The sequence below is a fragment of the Pungitius pungitius genome, chromosome 16 (genome assembly GCF_949316345.1).
Source record: "Pungitius pungitius chromosome 16, fPunPun2.1, whole genome shotgun sequence".
In the NCBI taxonomy this organism is placed as follows: domain Eukaryota; kingdom Metazoa; phylum Chordata; class Actinopteri; order Perciformes; family Gasterosteidae; genus Pungitius; species Pungitius pungitius.
Window position 1 is genome coordinate 12,746,711 of NC_084915.1, and position 14,573 is coordinate 12,761,283.

At 45.0% G+C, this 14,573-nt stretch overlaps 47 non-coding genes across 47 annotated transcripts; all 47 read right to left on the reverse strand.

Moving 5' to 3' along the window:
• Positions 1 to 152: 152 nt before the first annotated feature.
• trnar-acg (transfer RNA arginine (anticodon ACG)) lies at positions 153 to 225 on the reverse strand. The gene has a single exon. It is a non-coding gene; the product is annotated as a tRNA-Arg (tRNA).
• Positions 226 to 423: 198 nt separating this feature from the next.
• On the reverse strand, positions 424 to 495 carry trnah-gug (transfer RNA histidin (anticodon GUG)). The gene has a single exon. It is a non-coding gene; the product is annotated as a tRNA-His (tRNA).
• Positions 496 to 753: 258 nt separating this feature from the next.
• On the reverse strand, positions 754 to 826 carry trnar-acg (transfer RNA arginine (anticodon ACG)). The gene has a single exon. It is a non-coding gene; the product is annotated as a tRNA-Arg (tRNA).
• A 541-nt stretch (positions 827 to 1,367) lies between these two features.
• trnar-acg (transfer RNA arginine (anticodon ACG)) lies at positions 1,368 to 1,440 on the reverse strand. Its single transcript has one exon. It is a non-coding gene; the product is annotated as a tRNA-Arg (tRNA).
• A 198-nt stretch (positions 1,441 to 1,638) lies between these two features.
• On the reverse strand, positions 1,639 to 1,710 carry trnah-gug (transfer RNA histidin (anticodon GUG)). The gene has a single exon. It is a non-coding gene; the product is annotated as a tRNA-His (tRNA).
• Positions 1,711 to 1,969: 259 nt separating this feature from the next.
• On the reverse strand, positions 1,970 to 2,042 carry trnar-acg (transfer RNA arginine (anticodon ACG)). The gene has a single exon. It is a non-coding gene; the product is annotated as a tRNA-Arg (tRNA).
• A 198-nt stretch (positions 2,043 to 2,240) lies between these two features.
• trnah-gug (transfer RNA histidin (anticodon GUG)) lies at positions 2,241 to 2,312 on the reverse strand. The gene has a single exon. It is a non-coding gene; the product is annotated as a tRNA-His (tRNA).
• A 259-nt stretch (positions 2,313 to 2,571) lies between these two features.
• Positions 2,572 to 2,644, reverse strand: trnar-acg (transfer RNA arginine (anticodon ACG)). The gene has a single exon. It is a non-coding gene; the product is annotated as a tRNA-Arg (tRNA).
• A 198-nt stretch (positions 2,645 to 2,842) lies between these two features.
• trnah-gug (transfer RNA histidin (anticodon GUG)) lies at positions 2,843 to 2,914 on the reverse strand. The gene has a single exon. It is a non-coding gene; the product is annotated as a tRNA-His (tRNA).
• Positions 2,915 to 3,173: 259 nt separating this feature from the next.
• Positions 3,174 to 3,246, reverse strand: trnar-acg (transfer RNA arginine (anticodon ACG)). Its single transcript has one exon. It is a non-coding gene; the product is annotated as a tRNA-Arg (tRNA).
• A 198-nt stretch (positions 3,247 to 3,444) lies between these two features.
• trnah-gug (transfer RNA histidin (anticodon GUG)) lies at positions 3,445 to 3,516 on the reverse strand. The gene has a single exon. It is a non-coding gene; the product is annotated as a tRNA-His (tRNA).
• A 259-nt stretch (positions 3,517 to 3,775) lies between these two features.
• trnar-acg (transfer RNA arginine (anticodon ACG)) lies at positions 3,776 to 3,848 on the reverse strand. Its single transcript has one exon. It is a non-coding gene; the product is annotated as a tRNA-Arg (tRNA).
• A 198-nt stretch (positions 3,849 to 4,046) lies between these two features.
• trnah-gug (transfer RNA histidin (anticodon GUG)) lies at positions 4,047 to 4,118 on the reverse strand. Its single transcript has one exon. It is a non-coding gene; the product is annotated as a tRNA-His (tRNA).
• A 259-nt stretch (positions 4,119 to 4,377) lies between these two features.
• Positions 4,378 to 4,450, reverse strand: trnar-acg (transfer RNA arginine (anticodon ACG)). The gene has a single exon. It is a non-coding gene; the product is annotated as a tRNA-Arg (tRNA).
• Positions 4,451 to 4,648: 198 nt separating this feature from the next.
• trnah-gug (transfer RNA histidin (anticodon GUG)) lies at positions 4,649 to 4,720 on the reverse strand. The gene has a single exon. It is a non-coding gene; the product is annotated as a tRNA-His (tRNA).
• Positions 4,721 to 4,979: 259 nt separating this feature from the next.
• On the reverse strand, positions 4,980 to 5,052 carry trnar-acg (transfer RNA arginine (anticodon ACG)). Its single transcript has one exon. It is a non-coding gene; the product is annotated as a tRNA-Arg (tRNA).
• A 210-nt stretch (positions 5,053 to 5,262) lies between these two features.
• Positions 5,263 to 5,334, reverse strand: trnah-gug (transfer RNA histidin (anticodon GUG)). Its single transcript has one exon. It is a non-coding gene; the product is annotated as a tRNA-His (tRNA).
• Positions 5,335 to 5,593: 259 nt separating this feature from the next.
• trnar-acg (transfer RNA arginine (anticodon ACG)) lies at positions 5,594 to 5,666 on the reverse strand. Its single transcript has one exon. It is a non-coding gene; the product is annotated as a tRNA-Arg (tRNA).
• A 198-nt stretch (positions 5,667 to 5,864) lies between these two features.
• Positions 5,865 to 5,936, reverse strand: trnah-gug (transfer RNA histidin (anticodon GUG)). Its single transcript has one exon. It is a non-coding gene; the product is annotated as a tRNA-His (tRNA).
• A 259-nt stretch (positions 5,937 to 6,195) lies between these two features.
• On the reverse strand, positions 6,196 to 6,268 carry trnar-acg (transfer RNA arginine (anticodon ACG)). Its single transcript has one exon. It is a non-coding gene; the product is annotated as a tRNA-Arg (tRNA).
• A 198-nt stretch (positions 6,269 to 6,466) lies between these two features.
• On the reverse strand, positions 6,467 to 6,538 carry trnah-gug (transfer RNA histidin (anticodon GUG)). Its single transcript has one exon. It is a non-coding gene; the product is annotated as a tRNA-His (tRNA).
• A 259-nt stretch (positions 6,539 to 6,797) lies between these two features.
• Positions 6,798 to 6,870, reverse strand: trnar-acg (transfer RNA arginine (anticodon ACG)). The gene has a single exon. It is a non-coding gene; the product is annotated as a tRNA-Arg (tRNA).
• A 198-nt stretch (positions 6,871 to 7,068) lies between these two features.
• Positions 7,069 to 7,140, reverse strand: trnah-gug (transfer RNA histidin (anticodon GUG)). Its single transcript has one exon. It is a non-coding gene; the product is annotated as a tRNA-His (tRNA).
• A 259-nt stretch (positions 7,141 to 7,399) lies between these two features.
• trnar-acg (transfer RNA arginine (anticodon ACG)) lies at positions 7,400 to 7,472 on the reverse strand. The gene has a single exon. It is a non-coding gene; the product is annotated as a tRNA-Arg (tRNA).
• Positions 7,473 to 7,670: 198 nt separating this feature from the next.
• Positions 7,671 to 7,742, reverse strand: trnah-gug (transfer RNA histidin (anticodon GUG)). Its single transcript has one exon. It is a non-coding gene; the product is annotated as a tRNA-His (tRNA).
• A 259-nt stretch (positions 7,743 to 8,001) lies between these two features.
• trnar-acg (transfer RNA arginine (anticodon ACG)) lies at positions 8,002 to 8,074 on the reverse strand. Its single transcript has one exon. It is a non-coding gene; the product is annotated as a tRNA-Arg (tRNA).
• Positions 8,075 to 8,272: 198 nt separating this feature from the next.
• trnah-gug (transfer RNA histidin (anticodon GUG)) lies at positions 8,273 to 8,344 on the reverse strand. Its single transcript has one exon. It is a non-coding gene; the product is annotated as a tRNA-His (tRNA).
• A 259-nt stretch (positions 8,345 to 8,603) lies between these two features.
• On the reverse strand, positions 8,604 to 8,676 carry trnar-acg (transfer RNA arginine (anticodon ACG)). The gene has a single exon. It is a non-coding gene; the product is annotated as a tRNA-Arg (tRNA).
• Positions 8,677 to 8,874: 198 nt separating this feature from the next.
• On the reverse strand, positions 8,875 to 8,946 carry trnah-gug (transfer RNA histidin (anticodon GUG)). The gene has a single exon. It is a non-coding gene; the product is annotated as a tRNA-His (tRNA).
• Positions 8,947 to 9,205: 259 nt separating this feature from the next.
• trnar-acg (transfer RNA arginine (anticodon ACG)) lies at positions 9,206 to 9,278 on the reverse strand. Its single transcript has one exon. It is a non-coding gene; the product is annotated as a tRNA-Arg (tRNA).
• A 198-nt stretch (positions 9,279 to 9,476) lies between these two features.
• On the reverse strand, positions 9,477 to 9,548 carry trnah-gug (transfer RNA histidin (anticodon GUG)). Its single transcript has one exon. It is a non-coding gene; the product is annotated as a tRNA-His (tRNA).
• A 259-nt stretch (positions 9,549 to 9,807) lies between these two features.
• On the reverse strand, positions 9,808 to 9,880 carry trnar-acg (transfer RNA arginine (anticodon ACG)). The gene has a single exon. It is a non-coding gene; the product is annotated as a tRNA-Arg (tRNA).
• Positions 9,881 to 10,078: 198 nt separating this feature from the next.
• Positions 10,079 to 10,150, reverse strand: trnah-gug (transfer RNA histidin (anticodon GUG)). Its single transcript has one exon. It is a non-coding gene; the product is annotated as a tRNA-His (tRNA).
• A 259-nt stretch (positions 10,151 to 10,409) lies between these two features.
• On the reverse strand, positions 10,410 to 10,482 carry trnar-acg (transfer RNA arginine (anticodon ACG)). The gene has a single exon. It is a non-coding gene; the product is annotated as a tRNA-Arg (tRNA).
• Positions 10,483 to 10,692: 210 nt separating this feature from the next.
• Positions 10,693 to 10,764, reverse strand: trnah-gug (transfer RNA histidin (anticodon GUG)). Its single transcript has one exon. It is a non-coding gene; the product is annotated as a tRNA-His (tRNA).
• Positions 10,765 to 11,023: 259 nt separating this feature from the next.
• trnar-acg (transfer RNA arginine (anticodon ACG)) lies at positions 11,024 to 11,096 on the reverse strand. Its single transcript has one exon. It is a non-coding gene; the product is annotated as a tRNA-Arg (tRNA).
• Positions 11,097 to 11,294: 198 nt separating this feature from the next.
• On the reverse strand, positions 11,295 to 11,366 carry trnah-gug (transfer RNA histidin (anticodon GUG)). The gene has a single exon. It is a non-coding gene; the product is annotated as a tRNA-His (tRNA).
• A 259-nt stretch (positions 11,367 to 11,625) lies between these two features.
• Positions 11,626 to 11,698, reverse strand: trnar-acg (transfer RNA arginine (anticodon ACG)). Its single transcript has one exon. It is a non-coding gene; the product is annotated as a tRNA-Arg (tRNA).
• Positions 11,699 to 11,896: 198 nt separating this feature from the next.
• On the reverse strand, positions 11,897 to 11,968 carry trnah-gug (transfer RNA histidin (anticodon GUG)). The gene has a single exon. It is a non-coding gene; the product is annotated as a tRNA-His (tRNA).
• Positions 11,969 to 12,227: 259 nt separating this feature from the next.
• On the reverse strand, positions 12,228 to 12,300 carry trnar-acg (transfer RNA arginine (anticodon ACG)). The gene has a single exon. It is a non-coding gene; the product is annotated as a tRNA-Arg (tRNA).
• A 198-nt stretch (positions 12,301 to 12,498) lies between these two features.
• Positions 12,499 to 12,570, reverse strand: trnah-gug (transfer RNA histidin (anticodon GUG)). Its single transcript has one exon. It is a non-coding gene; the product is annotated as a tRNA-His (tRNA).
• Positions 12,571 to 12,829: 259 nt separating this feature from the next.
• Positions 12,830 to 12,902, reverse strand: trnar-acg (transfer RNA arginine (anticodon ACG)). Its single transcript has one exon. It is a non-coding gene; the product is annotated as a tRNA-Arg (tRNA).
• A 198-nt stretch (positions 12,903 to 13,100) lies between these two features.
• On the reverse strand, positions 13,101 to 13,172 carry trnah-gug (transfer RNA histidin (anticodon GUG)). Its single transcript has one exon. It is a non-coding gene; the product is annotated as a tRNA-His (tRNA).
• A 259-nt stretch (positions 13,173 to 13,431) lies between these two features.
• On the reverse strand, positions 13,432 to 13,504 carry trnar-acg (transfer RNA arginine (anticodon ACG)). Its single transcript has one exon. It is a non-coding gene; the product is annotated as a tRNA-Arg (tRNA).
• Positions 13,505 to 13,714: 210 nt separating this feature from the next.
• trnah-gug (transfer RNA histidin (anticodon GUG)) lies at positions 13,715 to 13,786 on the reverse strand. The gene has a single exon. It is a non-coding gene; the product is annotated as a tRNA-His (tRNA).
• A 259-nt stretch (positions 13,787 to 14,045) lies between these two features.
• trnar-acg (transfer RNA arginine (anticodon ACG)) lies at positions 14,046 to 14,118 on the reverse strand. The gene has a single exon. It is a non-coding gene; the product is annotated as a tRNA-Arg (tRNA).
• A 198-nt stretch (positions 14,119 to 14,316) lies between these two features.
• trnah-gug (transfer RNA histidin (anticodon GUG)) lies at positions 14,317 to 14,388 on the reverse strand. Its single transcript has one exon. It is a non-coding gene; the product is annotated as a tRNA-His (tRNA).
• Between the last annotated feature and the right edge of the window lie 185 nt (positions 14,389 to 14,573).

The following is a 14,573-nucleotide window of genomic DNA, read 5'->3' on the forward strand; positions in this document are numbered from 1 at the left end:
GCCGAATGGGTTTTTGGTGTATAATCTTGTTTTTCAAAGAAAGTGTATTTGCAAGTAGCAAAACACCTCGAGAATCGGTCTTAGCACAACCTCCTTTTCCAGTAGGAGCTTTTGACATAAGCACTGATCCTTTTGCAAGTCGAAGAATAGTACGAGCTAGCCAGGAGTCGAACCTGGAATCTTCTGATTCGTAGTCAGACGCGTTGTCCATTGCGCCACTAGCCCCTTCCAAAAATGCTGTTGTAGATTCCACGTGTAACTTCATTTTATGCCAACGGCTGAATGCTGTAACAGACCACAGCCGAGGAACCGGGTACCATTACTGGTGTCGGCCAAAAACATCTAGTGTAAGCAAAAAAGCTGTCCAGTCTCAGACATTTCACATTAAAAGTGGAGTTGAAGACATTGACAACTCTGAGCTGCTGCCGTGACCCGGATTCGAACCGGGGTTGCTGCGACCACAACGCAGAGTACTAACCACTATACGATCACGGCTGCTTGGTGGAAAGAGTGTACATTTTTTACCCAAGCCACAAGTCGGGATTTTAGCCGTTGCTGTTTTTTAAATGAATGACCTGAGTAACGAGTAGTTTTCTGGTACTGCCGAATGGGTTCTTGGTGTATAATCTTGTTTTTCAAAGAAAGTGTATTTGCAAGTAGCAAAACACCTCGAGATCGGTCTTAGCACAACATCCTTTTCCAGTAGGAGCTTTTGACATGAGCACTGATCCTTTTGCAAGTCGAAGAATAGTACGAGCTAGCCAGGAGTCGAACCTGGAATCTTCTCATTCGTAGTCAGACGCGTTGTCCATTGCGCCACTAGCCCCTTACAAAAATGCTGTTGTAGATTCCACGTGTAACTTCATTTTATGCCAACGGCTGAATGCTGTAACAGACCACAGCCGAGGAACCCGGTACCATTACTGGTGTCCGCCAAAAACATCTAGTGTAAGCAAAAAAGCTGTCGAGTCTCAGACATTTCACATGCCAAGGCACATTAAAAGTGGAGTTGAAGACATTGACAACTCTGAGCTGCTGCCGTGACCCGGATTCGAACCGGGGTTGCTGCGACCACACCGCAGAGTACTAACCACTATACGATCACGGCTGCTTGGTGGAAAGAGTGTACATTTTTTACCCAAGCCACAAGTCGGGATTTTAGCCGTTGCTGTTTTTTAAATGAATGACCTGAGTAACGAGTAGTTTTCTGGTACTGCCGAATGGGTTCTTGGTGTATAATCTTGTTTTTCAAAGAAAGTGTATTTTCAAGTAGCAAAACACCTCGAGAATCGGTGTTTGCACAACCTCCTTTTCCAGTAGGAGCTTTTGACATAAGCATTGATCCTTTTGCAAGTCGAAGAATAGTACGAGCTAGCCAGGAGTCGAACCTGGAATCTTCTGATTCGTAGTCAGACGCGTTGTCCATTGCGCCACTAGCCCCTTACAAAAATGCTGTTGTAGATTCCACGTGTAACTATATTTTATGCCAACGGCTGAATGCTGTAACAGACCACAGCCGAGGAACCGGGTACCATTACTTATGTCGGCCAAAAACATCTAGTGTAAGCAAAAAAGCTGTCCAGTCTCAGACATTTCACATTAAAAGTGGAGTTGAAGACATTGACAACTCTGAGCTGCTGCCGTGACCCGGATTCGAACCGGGGTTGCTGCGACCACAACGCAGAGTACTAACCACTATACGATCACGGCTGCTTGGTGGAAAGAGTGTACATTTTTTACCCAAGCCACAAGTCGGGATTTTAGCCGTTGCTGTTTTTTAAATGAATGACCTGAGTAACGAGTAGTTTTCTGGTACTGCCGAATGGGTTCTTGGTGTATAATCTTGTTTTTCAAAGAAAGTGTATTTTCAAGTAGCAAAACACCTCGAGAATCGGTGTTTGCACAACCTCCTTTTCCAGTAGGAGCTTTTGACATAAGCACTGATCCTTTTGCAAGTCGAAGAATAGTACGAGCTAGCCAGGAGTCGAACCTGGAATCTTCTGATTCGTAGTCAGACGCGTTGTCCATTGCGCCACTAGCCCCTTACAAAAATGCTGTTGTAGATTCCACGTGTAACTATATTTTATGCCAACGGCTGAATGCTGTAACAGACCACAGCCGAGGAACCGGGTACCATTACTTATGTCGGCCAAAAACATCTAGTGTAAGCAAAAAAGCTGTCCAGTCTCAGACATTTCACATTAAAAGTGGAGTTGAAGACATTGACAACTCTGAGCTGCTGCCGTGACCCGGATTCGAACCGGGGTTGCTGCGACCACAACGCAGAGTACTAACCACTATACGATCACGGCTGCTTGGTGGAAAGAGTGTACATTTTTTACCCAAGCCACAAGTCGGGATTTTAGCCGTTGCTGTTTTTTAAATGAATGACCTGAGTAACGAGTAGTTTTCTGGTACTGCCGAATGGGTTTTTGGTGTATAATCTTGTTTTTCAAAGAAAGTGTATTTGCAAGTAGCAAAACACCTCGAGAATCGGTCTTAGCACAACCTCCTTTTCCAGTAGGAGCTTTTGACATAAGCACTGATCCTTTTGCAAGTCGAAGAATAGTACGAGCTAGCCAGGAGTCGAACCTGGAATCTTCTGATTCGTAGTCAGACGCGTTGTCCATTGCGCCACTAGCCCCTTCCAAAAATGCTGTTGTAGATTCCACGTGTAACTTCATTTTATGCCAACGGCTGAATGCTGTAACAGACCACAGCCGAGGAACCGGGTACCATTACTGGTGTCGGCCAAAAACATCTAGTGTAAGCAAAAAAGCTGTCCAGTCTCAGACATTTCACATTAAAAGTGGAGTTGAAGACATTGACAACTCTGAGCTGCTGCCGTGACCCGGATTCGAACCGGGGTTGCTGCGACCACAACGCAGAGTACTAACCACTATACGATCACGGCTGCTTGGTGGAAAGAGTGTACATTTTTTACCCAAGCCACAAGTCGGGATTTTAGCCGTTGCTGTTTTTTAAATGAATGACCTGAGTAACGAGTAGTTTTCTGGTACTGCCGAATGGGTTCTTGGTGTATAATCTTGTTTTTCAAAGAAAGTGTATTTTCAAGTAGCAAAACACCTCGAGAATCGGTGTTTGCACAACCTCCTTTTCCAGTAGGAGCTTTTGACATAAGCATTGATCCTTTTGCAAGTCGAAGAATAGTACGAGCTAGCCAGGAGTCGAACCTGGAATCTTCTGATTCGTAGTCAGACGCGTTGTCCATTGCGCCACTAGCCCCTTACAAAAATGCTGTTGTAGATTCCACGTGTAACTATATTTTATGCCAACGGCTGAATGCTGTAACAGACCACAGCCGAGGAACCGGGTACCATTACTTATGTCGGCCAAAAACATCTAGTGTAAGCAAAAAAGCTGTCCAGTCTCAGACATTTCACATTAAAAGTGGAGTTGAAGACATTGACAACTCTGAGCTGCTGCCGTGACCCGGATTCGAACCGGGGTTGCTGCGACCACAACGCAGAGTACTAACCACTATACGATCACGGCTGCTTGGTGGAAAGAGTGTACATTTTTTACCCAAGCCACAAGTCGGGATTTTAGCCGTTGCTGTTTTTTAAATGAATGACCTGAGTAACGAGTAGTTTTCTGGTACTGCCGAATGGGTTCTTGGTGTATAATCTTGTTTTTCAAAGAAAGTGTATTTTCAAGTAGCAAAACACCTCGAGAATCGGTGTTTGCACAACCTCCTTTTCCAGTAGGAGCTTTTGACATAAGCACTGATCCTTTTGCAAGTCGAAGAATAGTACGAGCTAGCCAGGAGTCGAACCTGGAATCTTCTGATTCGTAGTCAGACGCGTTGTCCATTGCGCCACTAGCCCCTTACAAAAATGCTGTTGTAGATTCCACGTGTAACTATATTTTATGCCAACGGCTGAATGCTGTAACAGACCACAGCCGAGGAACCGGGTACCATTACTTATGTCGGCCAAAAACATCTAGTGTAAGCAAAAAAGCTGTCCAGTCTCAGACATTTCACATTAAAAGTGGAGTTGAAGACATTGACAACTCTGAGCTGCTGCCGTGACCCGGATTCGAACCGGGGTTGCTGCGACCACAACGCAGAGTACTAACCACTATACGATCACGGCTGCTTGGTGGAAAGAGTGTACATTTTTTACCCAAGCCACAAGTCGGGATTTTAGCCGTTGCTGTTTTTTAAATGAATGACCTGAGTAACGAGTAGTTTTCTGGTACTGCCGAATGGGTTTTTGGTGTATAATCTTGTTTTTCAAAGAAAGTGTATTTGCAAGTAGCAAAACACCTCGAGAATCGGTCTTAGCACAACCTCCTTTTCCAGTAGGAGCTTTTGACATAAGCACTGATCCTTTTGCAAGTCGAAGAATAGTACGAGCTAGCCAGGAGTCGAACCTGGAATCTTCTGATTCGTAGTCAGACGCGTTGTCCATTGCGCCACTAGCCCCTTCCAAAAATGCTGTTGTAGATTCCACGTGTAACTTCATTTTATGCCAACGGCTGAATGCTGTAACAGACCACAGCCGAGGAACCGGGTACCATTACTGGTGTCGGCCAAAAACATCTAGTGTAAGCAAAAAAGCTGTCCAGTCTCAGACATTTCACATTAAAAGTGGAGTTGAAGACATTGACAACTCTGAGCTGCTGCCGTGACCCGGATTCGAACCGGGGTTGCTGCGACCACAACGCAGAGTACTAACCACTATACGATCACGGCTGCTTGGTGGAAAGAGTGTACATTTTTTACCCAAGCCACAAGTCGGGATTTTAGCCGTTGCTGTTTTTTAAATGAATGACCTGAGTAACGAGTAGTTTTCTGGTACTGCCGAATGGGTTTTTGGTGTATAATCTTGTTTTTCAAAGAAAGTGTATTTGCAAGTAGCAAAACACCTCGAGAATAGGTCTTAGCACAACCTCCCTTTCCAGTAGGAGCTTTTGACATAAGCACTGATCCTTTTGCAAGTCGAAGAATAGTACGAGCTAGCCAGGAGTCGAACCTGGAATCTTCTGATTCGTAGTCAGACGCGTTGTCCATTGCGCCACTAGCCCCTTACAAAAATGCTGTTGTAGATTCCACGTGTAACTTCATTTTATGCCAACGGCTGAATGCTGTAACAGACCACAGCCGAGGAACCCGGTACCATTACTGGTGTCGGCCAAAAACATCTAGTGTAAGCAAAAAAGCTGTCGAGTCTCAGACATTTCACATGCCAAGGCACATTAATGGTGGAGTTGAAGACATTGACAACTCTGAGCTGCTGCCGTGACCCGGATTCGAACCGGGGTTGCTGCGACCACAACGCAGAGTACTAACCACTATACGATCACGGCTGCTTGGTGGAAAGAGTGTACATTTTTTACCCGAGCCACAACTCTGAATATTAGCCTTTGCTGTTTTTTAAATAAATGACCTGAGTAACGAGTAGTTTTCTGGTACTGCCGAATGGGTTCTTGGTGTATAATCTTGTTTTTCAAAGAAAGTGTATTTGCAAGTAGCAAAACACCTCGAGAATCGGTGTTTGCACAACCTCCTTTTCCAGTAGGAGCTTTTGACATAAGCACTGATCCTTTTGCAAGTCGAAGAATAGTACGAGCTAGCCAGGAGTCGAACCTGGAATCTTCTGATTCGTAGTCAGACGCGTTGTCCATTGCGCCACTAGCCCCTTACAAAAATGCTGTTGTAGATTCCACGTGTAACTATATTTTATGCCAACGGCTGAATGCTGTAACAGACCACAGCCGAGGAACCGGGTACCATTACTTATGTCGGCCAAAAACATCTAGTGTAAGCAAAAAAGCTGTCCAGTCTCAGACATTTCACATTAAAAGTGGAGTTGAAGACATTGACAACTCTGAGCTGCTGCCGTGACCCGGATTCGAACCGGGGTTGCTGCGACCACAACGCAGAGTACTAACCACTATACGATCACGGCTGCTTGGTGGAAAGAGTGTACATTTTTTACCCAAGCCACAAGTCGGGATTTTAGCCGTTGCTGTTTTTTAAATGAATGACCTGAGTAACGAGTAGTTTTCTGGTACTGCCGAATGGGTTTTTGGTGTATAATCTTGTTTTTCAAAGAAAGTGTATTTGCAAGTAGCAAAACACCTCGAGAATCGGTCTTAGCACAACCTCCTTTTCCAGTAGGAGCTTTTGACATAAGCACTGATCCTTTTGCAAGTCGAAGAATAGTACGAGCTAGCCAGGAGTCGAACCTGGAATCTTCTGATTCGTAGTCAGACGCGTTGTCCATTGCGCCACTAGCCCCTTCCAAAAATGCTGTTGTAGATTCCACGTGTAACTTCATTTTATGCCAACGGCTGAATGCTGTAACAGACCACAGCCGAGGAACCGGGTACCATTACTGGTGTCGGCCAAAAACATCTAGTGTAAGCAAAAAAGCTGTCCAGTCTCAGACATTTCACATTAAAAGTGGAGTTGAAGACATTGACAACTCTGAGCTGCTGCCGTGACCCGGATTCGAACCGGGGTTGCTGCGACCACAACGCAGAGTACTAACCACTATACGATCACGGCTGCTTGGTGGAAAGAGTGTACATTTTTTACCCAAGCCACAAGTCGGGATTTTAGCCGTTGCTGTTTTTTAAATGAATGACCTGAGTAACGAGTAGTTTTCTGGTACTGCCGAATGGGTTCTTGGTGTATAATCTTGTTTTTCAAAGAAAGTGTATTTTCAAGTAGCAAAACACCTCGAGAATCGGTGTTTGCACAACCTCCTTTTCCAGTAGGAGCTTTTGACATAAGCATTGATCCTTTTGCAAGTCGAAGAATAGTACGAGCTAGCCAGGAGTCGAACCTGGAATCTTCTGATTCGTAGTCAGACGCGTTGTCCATTGCGCCACTAGCCCCTTACAAAAATGCTGTTGTAGATTCCACGTGTAACTATATTTTATGCCAACGGCTGAATGCTGTAACAGACCACAGCCGAGGAACCGGGTACCATTACTTATGTCGGCCAAAAACATCTAGTGTAAGCAAAAAAGCTGTCCAGTCTCAGACATTTCACATTAAAAGTGGAGTTGAAGACATTGACAACTCTGAGCTGCTGCCGTGACCCGGATTCGAACCGGGGTTGCTGCGACCACAACGCAGAGTACTAACCACTATACGATCACGGCTGCTTGGTGGAAAGAGTGTACATTTTTTACCCAAGCCACAAGTCGGGATTTTAGCCGTTGCTGTTTTTTAAATGAATGACCTGAGTAACGAGTAGTTTTCTGGTACTGCCGAATGGGTTCTTGGTGTATAATCTTGTTTTTCAAAGAAAGTGTATTTTCAAGTAGCAAAACACCTCGAGAATCGGTGTTTGCACAACCTCCTTTTCCAGTAGGAGCTTTTGACATAAGCACTGATCCTTTTGCAAGTCGAAGAATAGTACGAGCTAGCCAGGAGTCGAACCTGGAATCTTCTGATTCGTAGTCAGACGCGTTGTCCATTGCGCCACTAGCCCCTTACAAAAATGCTGTTGTAGATTCCACGTGTAACTATATTTTATGCCAACGGCTGAATGCTGTAACAGACCACAGCCGAGGAACCGGGTACCATTACTTATGTCGGCCAAAAACATCTAGTGTAAGCAAAAAAGCTGTCCAGTCTCAGACATTTCACATTAAAAGTGGAGTTGAAGACATTGACAACTCTGAGCTGCTGCCGTGACCCGGATTCGAACCGGGGTTGCTGCGACCACAACGCAGAGTACTAACCACTATACGATCACGGCTGCTTGGTGGAAAGAGTGTACATTTTTTACCCAAGCCACAAGTCGGGATTTTAGCCGTTGCTGTTTTTTAAATGAATGACCTGAGTAACGAGTAGTTTTCTGGTACTGCCGAATGGGTTTTTGGTGTATAATCTTGTTTTTCAAAGAAAGTGTATTTGCAAGTAGCAAAACACCTCGAGAATCGGTCTTAGCACAACCTCCTTTTCCAGTAGGAGCTTTTGACATAAGCACTGATCCTTTTGCAAGTCGAAGAATAGTACGAGCTAGCCAGGAGTCGAACCTGGAATCTTCTGATTCGTAGTCAGACGCGTTGTCCATTGCGCCACTAGCCCCTTCCAAAAATGCTGTTGTAGATTCCACGTGTAACTTCATTTTATGCCAACGGCTGAATGCTGTAACAGACCACAGCCGAGGAACCGGGTACCATTACTGGTGTCGGCCAAAAACATCTAGTGTAAGCAAAAAAGCTGTCCAGTCTCAGACATTTCACATTAAAAGTGGAGTTGAAGACATTGACAACTCTGAGCTGCTGCCGTGACCCGGATTCGAACCGGGGTTGCTGCGACCACAACGCAGAGTACTAACCACTATACGATCACGGCTGCTTGGTGGAAAGAGTGTACATTTTTTACCCAAGCCACAAGTCGGGATTTTAGCCGTTGCTGTTTTTTAAATGAATGACCTGAGTAACGAGTAGTTTTCTGGTACTGCCGAATGGGTTCTTGGTGTATAATCTTGTTTTTCAAAGAAAGTGTATTTTCAAGTAGCAAAACACCTCGAGAATCGGTGTTTGCACAACCTCCTTTTCCAGTAGGAGCTTTTGACATAAGCATTGATCCTTTTGCAAGTCGAAGAATAGTACGAGCTAGCCAGGAGTCGAACCTGGAATCTTCTGATTCGTAGTCAGACGCGTTGTCCATTGCGCCACTAGCCCCTTACAAAAATGCTGTTGTAGATTCCACGTGTAACTATATTTTATGCCAACGGCTGAATGCTGTAACAGACCACAGCCGAGGAACCGGGTACCATTACTTATGTCGGCCAAAAACATCTAGTGTAAGCAAAAAAGCTGTCCAGTCTCAGACATTTCACATTAAAAGTGGAGTTGAAGACATTGACAACTCTGAGCTGCTGCCGTGACCCGGATTCGAACCGGGGTTGCTGCGACCACAACGCAGAGTACTAACCACTATACGATCACAGCTGCTTGGTGGAAAGAGTGTACATTTTTTACCCAAGCCACAAGTCGGGATTTTAGCCGTTGCTGTTTTTTAAATGAATGACCTGAGTAACGAGTAGTTTTCTGGTACTGCCGAATGGGTTCTTGGTGTATAATCTTGTTTTTCAAAGAAAGTGTATTTTCAAGTAGCAAAACACCTCGAGAATCGGTGTTTGCACAACCTCCTTTTCCAGTAGGAGCTTTTGACATAAGCACTGATCCTTTTGCAAGTCGAAGAATAGTACGAGCTAGCCAGGAGTCGAACCTGGAATCTTCTGATTCGTAGTCAGACGCGTTGTCCATTGCGCCACTAGCCCCTTACAAAAATGCTGTTGTAGATTCCACGTGTAACTATATTTTATGCCAACGGCTGAATGCTGTAACAGACCACAGCCGAGGAACCGGGTACCATTACTTATGTCGGCCAAAAACATCTAGTGTAAGCAAAAAAGCTGTCCAGTCTCAGACATTTCACATTAAAAGTGGAGTTGAAGACATTGACAACTCTGAGCTGCTGCCGTGACCCGGATTCGAACCGGGGTTGCTGCGACCACAACGCAGAGTACTAACCACTATACGATCACGGCTGCTTGGTGGAAAGAGTGTACATTTTTTACCCAAGCCACAAGTCGGGATTTTAGCCGTTGCTGTTTTTTAAATGAATGACCTGAGTAACGAGTAGTTTTCTGGTACTGCCGAATGGGTTTTTGGTGTATAATCTTGTTTTTCAAAGAAAGTGTATTTGCAAGTAGCAAAACACCTCGAGAATCGGTCTTAGCACAACCTCCTTTTCCAGTAGGAGCTTTTGACATAAGCACTGATCCTTTTGCAAGTCGAAGAATAGTACGAGCTAGCCAGGAGTCGAACCTGGAATCTTCTGATTCGTAGTCAGACGCGTTGTCCATTGCGCCACTAGCCCCTTCCAAAAATGCTGTTGTAGATTCCACGTGTAACTTCATTTTATGCCAACGGCTGAATGCTGTAACAGACCACAGCCGAGGAACCGGGTACCATTACTGGTGTCGGCCAAAAACATCTAGTGTAAGCAAAAAAGCTGTCCAGTCTCAGACATTTCACATTAAAAGTGGAGTTGAAGACATTGACAACTCTGAGCTGCTGCCGTGACCCGGATTCGAACCGGGGTTGCTGCGACCACAACGCAGAGTACTAACCACTATACGATCACGGCTGCTTGGTGGAAAGAGTGTACATTTTTTACCCAAGCCACAAGTCGGGATTTTAGCCGTTGCTGTTTTTTAAATGAATGACCTGAGTAACGAGTAGTTTTCTGGTACTGCCGAATGGGTTTTTGGTGTATAATCTTGTTTTTCAAAGAAAGTGTATTTGCAAGTAGCAAAACACCTCGAGAATAGGTCTTAGCACAACCTCCCTTTCCAGTAGGAGCTTTTGACATAAGCACTGATCCTTTTGCAAGTCGAAGAATAGTACGAGCTAGCCAGGAGTCGAACCTGGAATCTTCTGATTCGTAGTCAGACGCGTTGTCCATTGCGCCACTAGCCCCTTACAAAAATGCTGTTGTAGATTCCACGTGTAACTTCATTTTATGCCAACGGCTGAATGCTGTAACAGACCACAGCCGAGGAACCCGGTACCATTACTGGTGTCGGCCAAAAACATCTAGTGTAAGCAAAAAAGCTGTCGAGTCTCAGACATTTCACATGCCAAGGCACATTAATGGTGGAGTTGAAGACATTGACAACTCTGAGCTGCTGCCGTGACCCGGATTCGAACCGGGGTTGCTGCGACCACAACGCAGAGTACTAACCACTATACGATCACGGCTGCTTGGTGGAAAGAGTGTACATTTTTTACCCAAGCCACAAGTCGGGATTTTAGCCGTTGCTGTTTTTTAAATGAATGACCTGAGTAACGAGTAGTTTTCTGGTACTGCCGAATGGGTTTTTGGTGTATAATCTTGTTTTTCAAAGAAAGTGTATTTGCAAGTAGCAAAACACCTCGAGAATCGGTCTTAGCACAACCTCCTTTTCCAGTAGGAGCTTTTGACATAAGCACTGATCCTTTTGCAAGTCGAAGAATAGTACGAGCTAGCCAGGAGTCGAACCTGGAATCTTCTGATTCGTAGTCAGACGCGTTGTCCATTGCGCCACTAGCCCCTTCCAAAAATGCTGTTGTAGATTCCACGTGTAACTTCATTTTATGCCAACGGCTGAATGCTGTAACAGACCACAGCCGAGGAACCGGGTACCATTACTGGTGTCGGCCAAAAACATCTAGTGTAAGCAAAAAAGCTGTCCAGTGTCAGACATTTCACATTAAAAGTGGAGTTGAAGACATTGACAACTCTGAGCTGCTGCCGTGACCCGGATTCGAACCGGGGTTGCTGCGACCACAACGCAGAGTACTAACCACTATACGATCACGGCTGCTTGGTGGAAAGAGTGTACATTTTTTACCCAAGCCACAAGTCGGGATTTTAGCCGTTGCTGTTTTTTAAATGAATGACCTGAGTAACGAGTAGTTTTCTGGTACTGCCGAATGGGTTCTTGGTGTATAATCTTGTTTTTCAAAGAAAGTGTATTTTCAAGTAGCAAAACACCTCGAGAATCGGTGTTTGCACAACCTCCTTTTCCAGTAGGAGCTTTTGACATAAGCATTGATCCTTTTGCAAGTCGAAGAATAGTACGAGCTAGCCAGGAGTCGAACCTGGAATCTTCTGATTCGTAGTCAGACGCGTTGTCCATTGCGCCACTAGCCCCTTACAAAAATGCTGTTGTAGATTCCACGTGTAACTATATTTTATGCCAACGGCTGAATGCTGTAACAGACCACAGCCGAGGAACCGGGTACCATTACTTATGTCGGCCAAAAACATCTAGTGTAAGCAAAAAAGCTGTCCAGTCTCAGACATTTCACATTAAAAGTGGAGTTGAAGACATTGACAACTCTGAGCTGCTGCCGTGACCCGGATTCGAACCGGGGTTGCTGCGACCACAACGCAGAGTACTAACCACTATACGATCACGGCTGCTTGGTGGAAAGAGTGTACATTTTTTACCCAAGCCACAAGTCGGGATTTTAGCCGTTGCTGTTTTTTAAATGAATGACCTGAGTAACGAGTAGTTTTCTGGTACTGCCGAATGGGTTCTTGGTGTATAATCTTGTTTTTCAAAGAAAGTGTATTTTCAAGTAGCAAAACACCTCGAGAATCGGTGTTTGCACAACCTCCTTTTCCAGTAGGAGCTTTTGACATAAGCACTGATCCTTTTGCAAGTCGAAGAATAGTACGAGCTAGCCAGGAGTCGAACCTGGAATCTTCTGATTCGTAGTCAGACGCGTTGTCCATTGCGCCACTAGCCCCTTACAAAAATGCTGTTGTAGATTCCACGTGTAACTATATTTTATGCCAACGGCTGAATGCTGTAACAGACCACAGCCGAGGAACCGGGTACCATTACTTATGTCGGCCAAAAACATCTAGTGTAAGCAAAAAAGCTGTCCAGTCTCAGACATTTCACATTAAAAGTGGAGTTGAAGACATTGACAACTCTGAGCTGCTGCCGTGACCCGGATTCGAACCGGGGTTGCTGCGACCACAACGCAGAGTACTAACCACTATACGATCACGGCTGCTTGGTGGAAAGAGTGTACATTTTTTACCCAAGCCACAAGTCGGGATTTTAGCCGTTGCTGTTTTTTAAATGAATGACCTGAGTAACGAGTAGTTTTCTGGTACTGCCGAATGGGTTTTTGGTGTATAATCTTGTTTTTCAAAGAAAGTGTATTTGCAAGTAGCAAAACACCTCGAGAATCGGTCTTAGCACAACCTCCTTTTCCAGTAGGAGCTTTTGACATAAGCACTGATCCTTTTGCAAGTCGAAGAATAGTACGAGCTAGCCAGGAGTCGAACCTGGAATCTTCTGATTCGTAGTCAGACGCGTTGTCCATTGCGCCACTAGCCCCTTCCAAAAATGCTGTTGTAGATTCCACGTGTAACTTCATTTTATGCCAACGGCTGAATGCTGTAACAGACCACAGCCGAGGAACCGGGTACCATTACTGGTGTCGGCCAAAAACATCTAGTGTAAGCAAAAAAGCTGTCCAGTCTCAGACATTTCACATTAAAAGTGGAGTTGAAGACATTGACAACTCTGAGCTGCTGCCGTGACCCGGATTCGAACCGGGGTTGCTGCGACCACAACGCAGAGTACTAACCACTATACGATCACGGCTGCTTGGTGGAAAGAGTGTACATTTTTTACCCAAGCCACAAGTCGGGATTTTAGCCGTTGCTGTTTTTTAAATGAATGACCTGAGTAACGAGTAGTTTTCTGGTACTGCCGAATGGGTTTTTGGTGTATAATCTTGTTTTTCAAAGAAAGTGTATTTGCAAGTAGCAAAACACCTCGAGAATAGGTCTTAGCACAACCTCCCTTTCCAGTAGGAGCTTTTGACATAAGCACTGATCCTTTTGCAAGTCGAAGAATAGTACGAGCTAGCCAGGAGTCGAACCTGGAATCTTCTGATTCGTAGTCAGACGCGTTGTCCATTGCGCCACTAGCCCCTTACAAAAATGCTGTTGTAGATTCCACGTGTAACTTCATTTTATGCCAACGGCTGAATGCTGTAACAGACCACAGCCGAGGAACCCGGTACCATTACTGGTGTCGGCCAAAAACATCTAGTGTAAGCAAAAAAGCTGTCGAGTCTCAGACATTTCACATGCCAAGGCACATTAATGGTGGAGTTGAAGACATTGACAACTCTGAGCTGCTGCCGTGACCCGGATTCGAACCGGGGTTGCTGCGACCACAACGCAGAGTACTAACCACTATACGATCACGGCTGCTTGGTGGAAAGAGTGTACATTTTTTACCCAAGCCACAAGTCGGGATTTTAGCCGTTGCTGTTTTTTAAATGAATGACCTGAGTAACGAGTAGTTTTCTGGTACTGCCGAATGGGTTTTTGGTGTATAATCTTGTTTTTCAAAGAAAGTGTATTTGCAAGTAGCAAAACACCTCGAGAATCGGTCTTAGCACAACCTCCTTTTCCAGTAGGAGCTTTTGACATAAGCACTGATCCTTTTGCAAGTCGAAGAATAGTACGAGCTAGCCAGGAGTCGAACCTGGAATCTTCTGATTCGTAGTCAGACGCGTTGTCCATTGCGCCACTAGCCCCTTCCAAAAATGCTGTTGTAGATTCCACGTGTAACTTCATTTTATGCCAACGGCTGAATGCTGTAACAGACCACAGCCGAGGAACCGGGTACCATTACTGGTGTCGGCCAAAAACATCTAGTGTAAGCAAAAAAGCTGTCCAGTGTCAGACATTTCACATTAAAAGTGGAGTTGAAGACATTGACAACTCTGAGCTGCTGCCGTGACCCGGATTCGAACCGGGGTTGCTGCGACCACAACGCAGAGTACTAACCACTATACGATCACGGCTGCTTGGTGGAAAGAGTGTACATTTTTTACCCAAGCCACAAGTCGGGATTTTAGCCGTTGCTGTTTTTTAAATGAATGACCTGAGTAACGAGTAGTTTTCTGGTACTGCCGAATGGGTTCTTGGTGTATAATCTTGTTTTTCAAAGAAAGTGTATTTTCAAGTAGCAAAACACCTCGAGAATCGG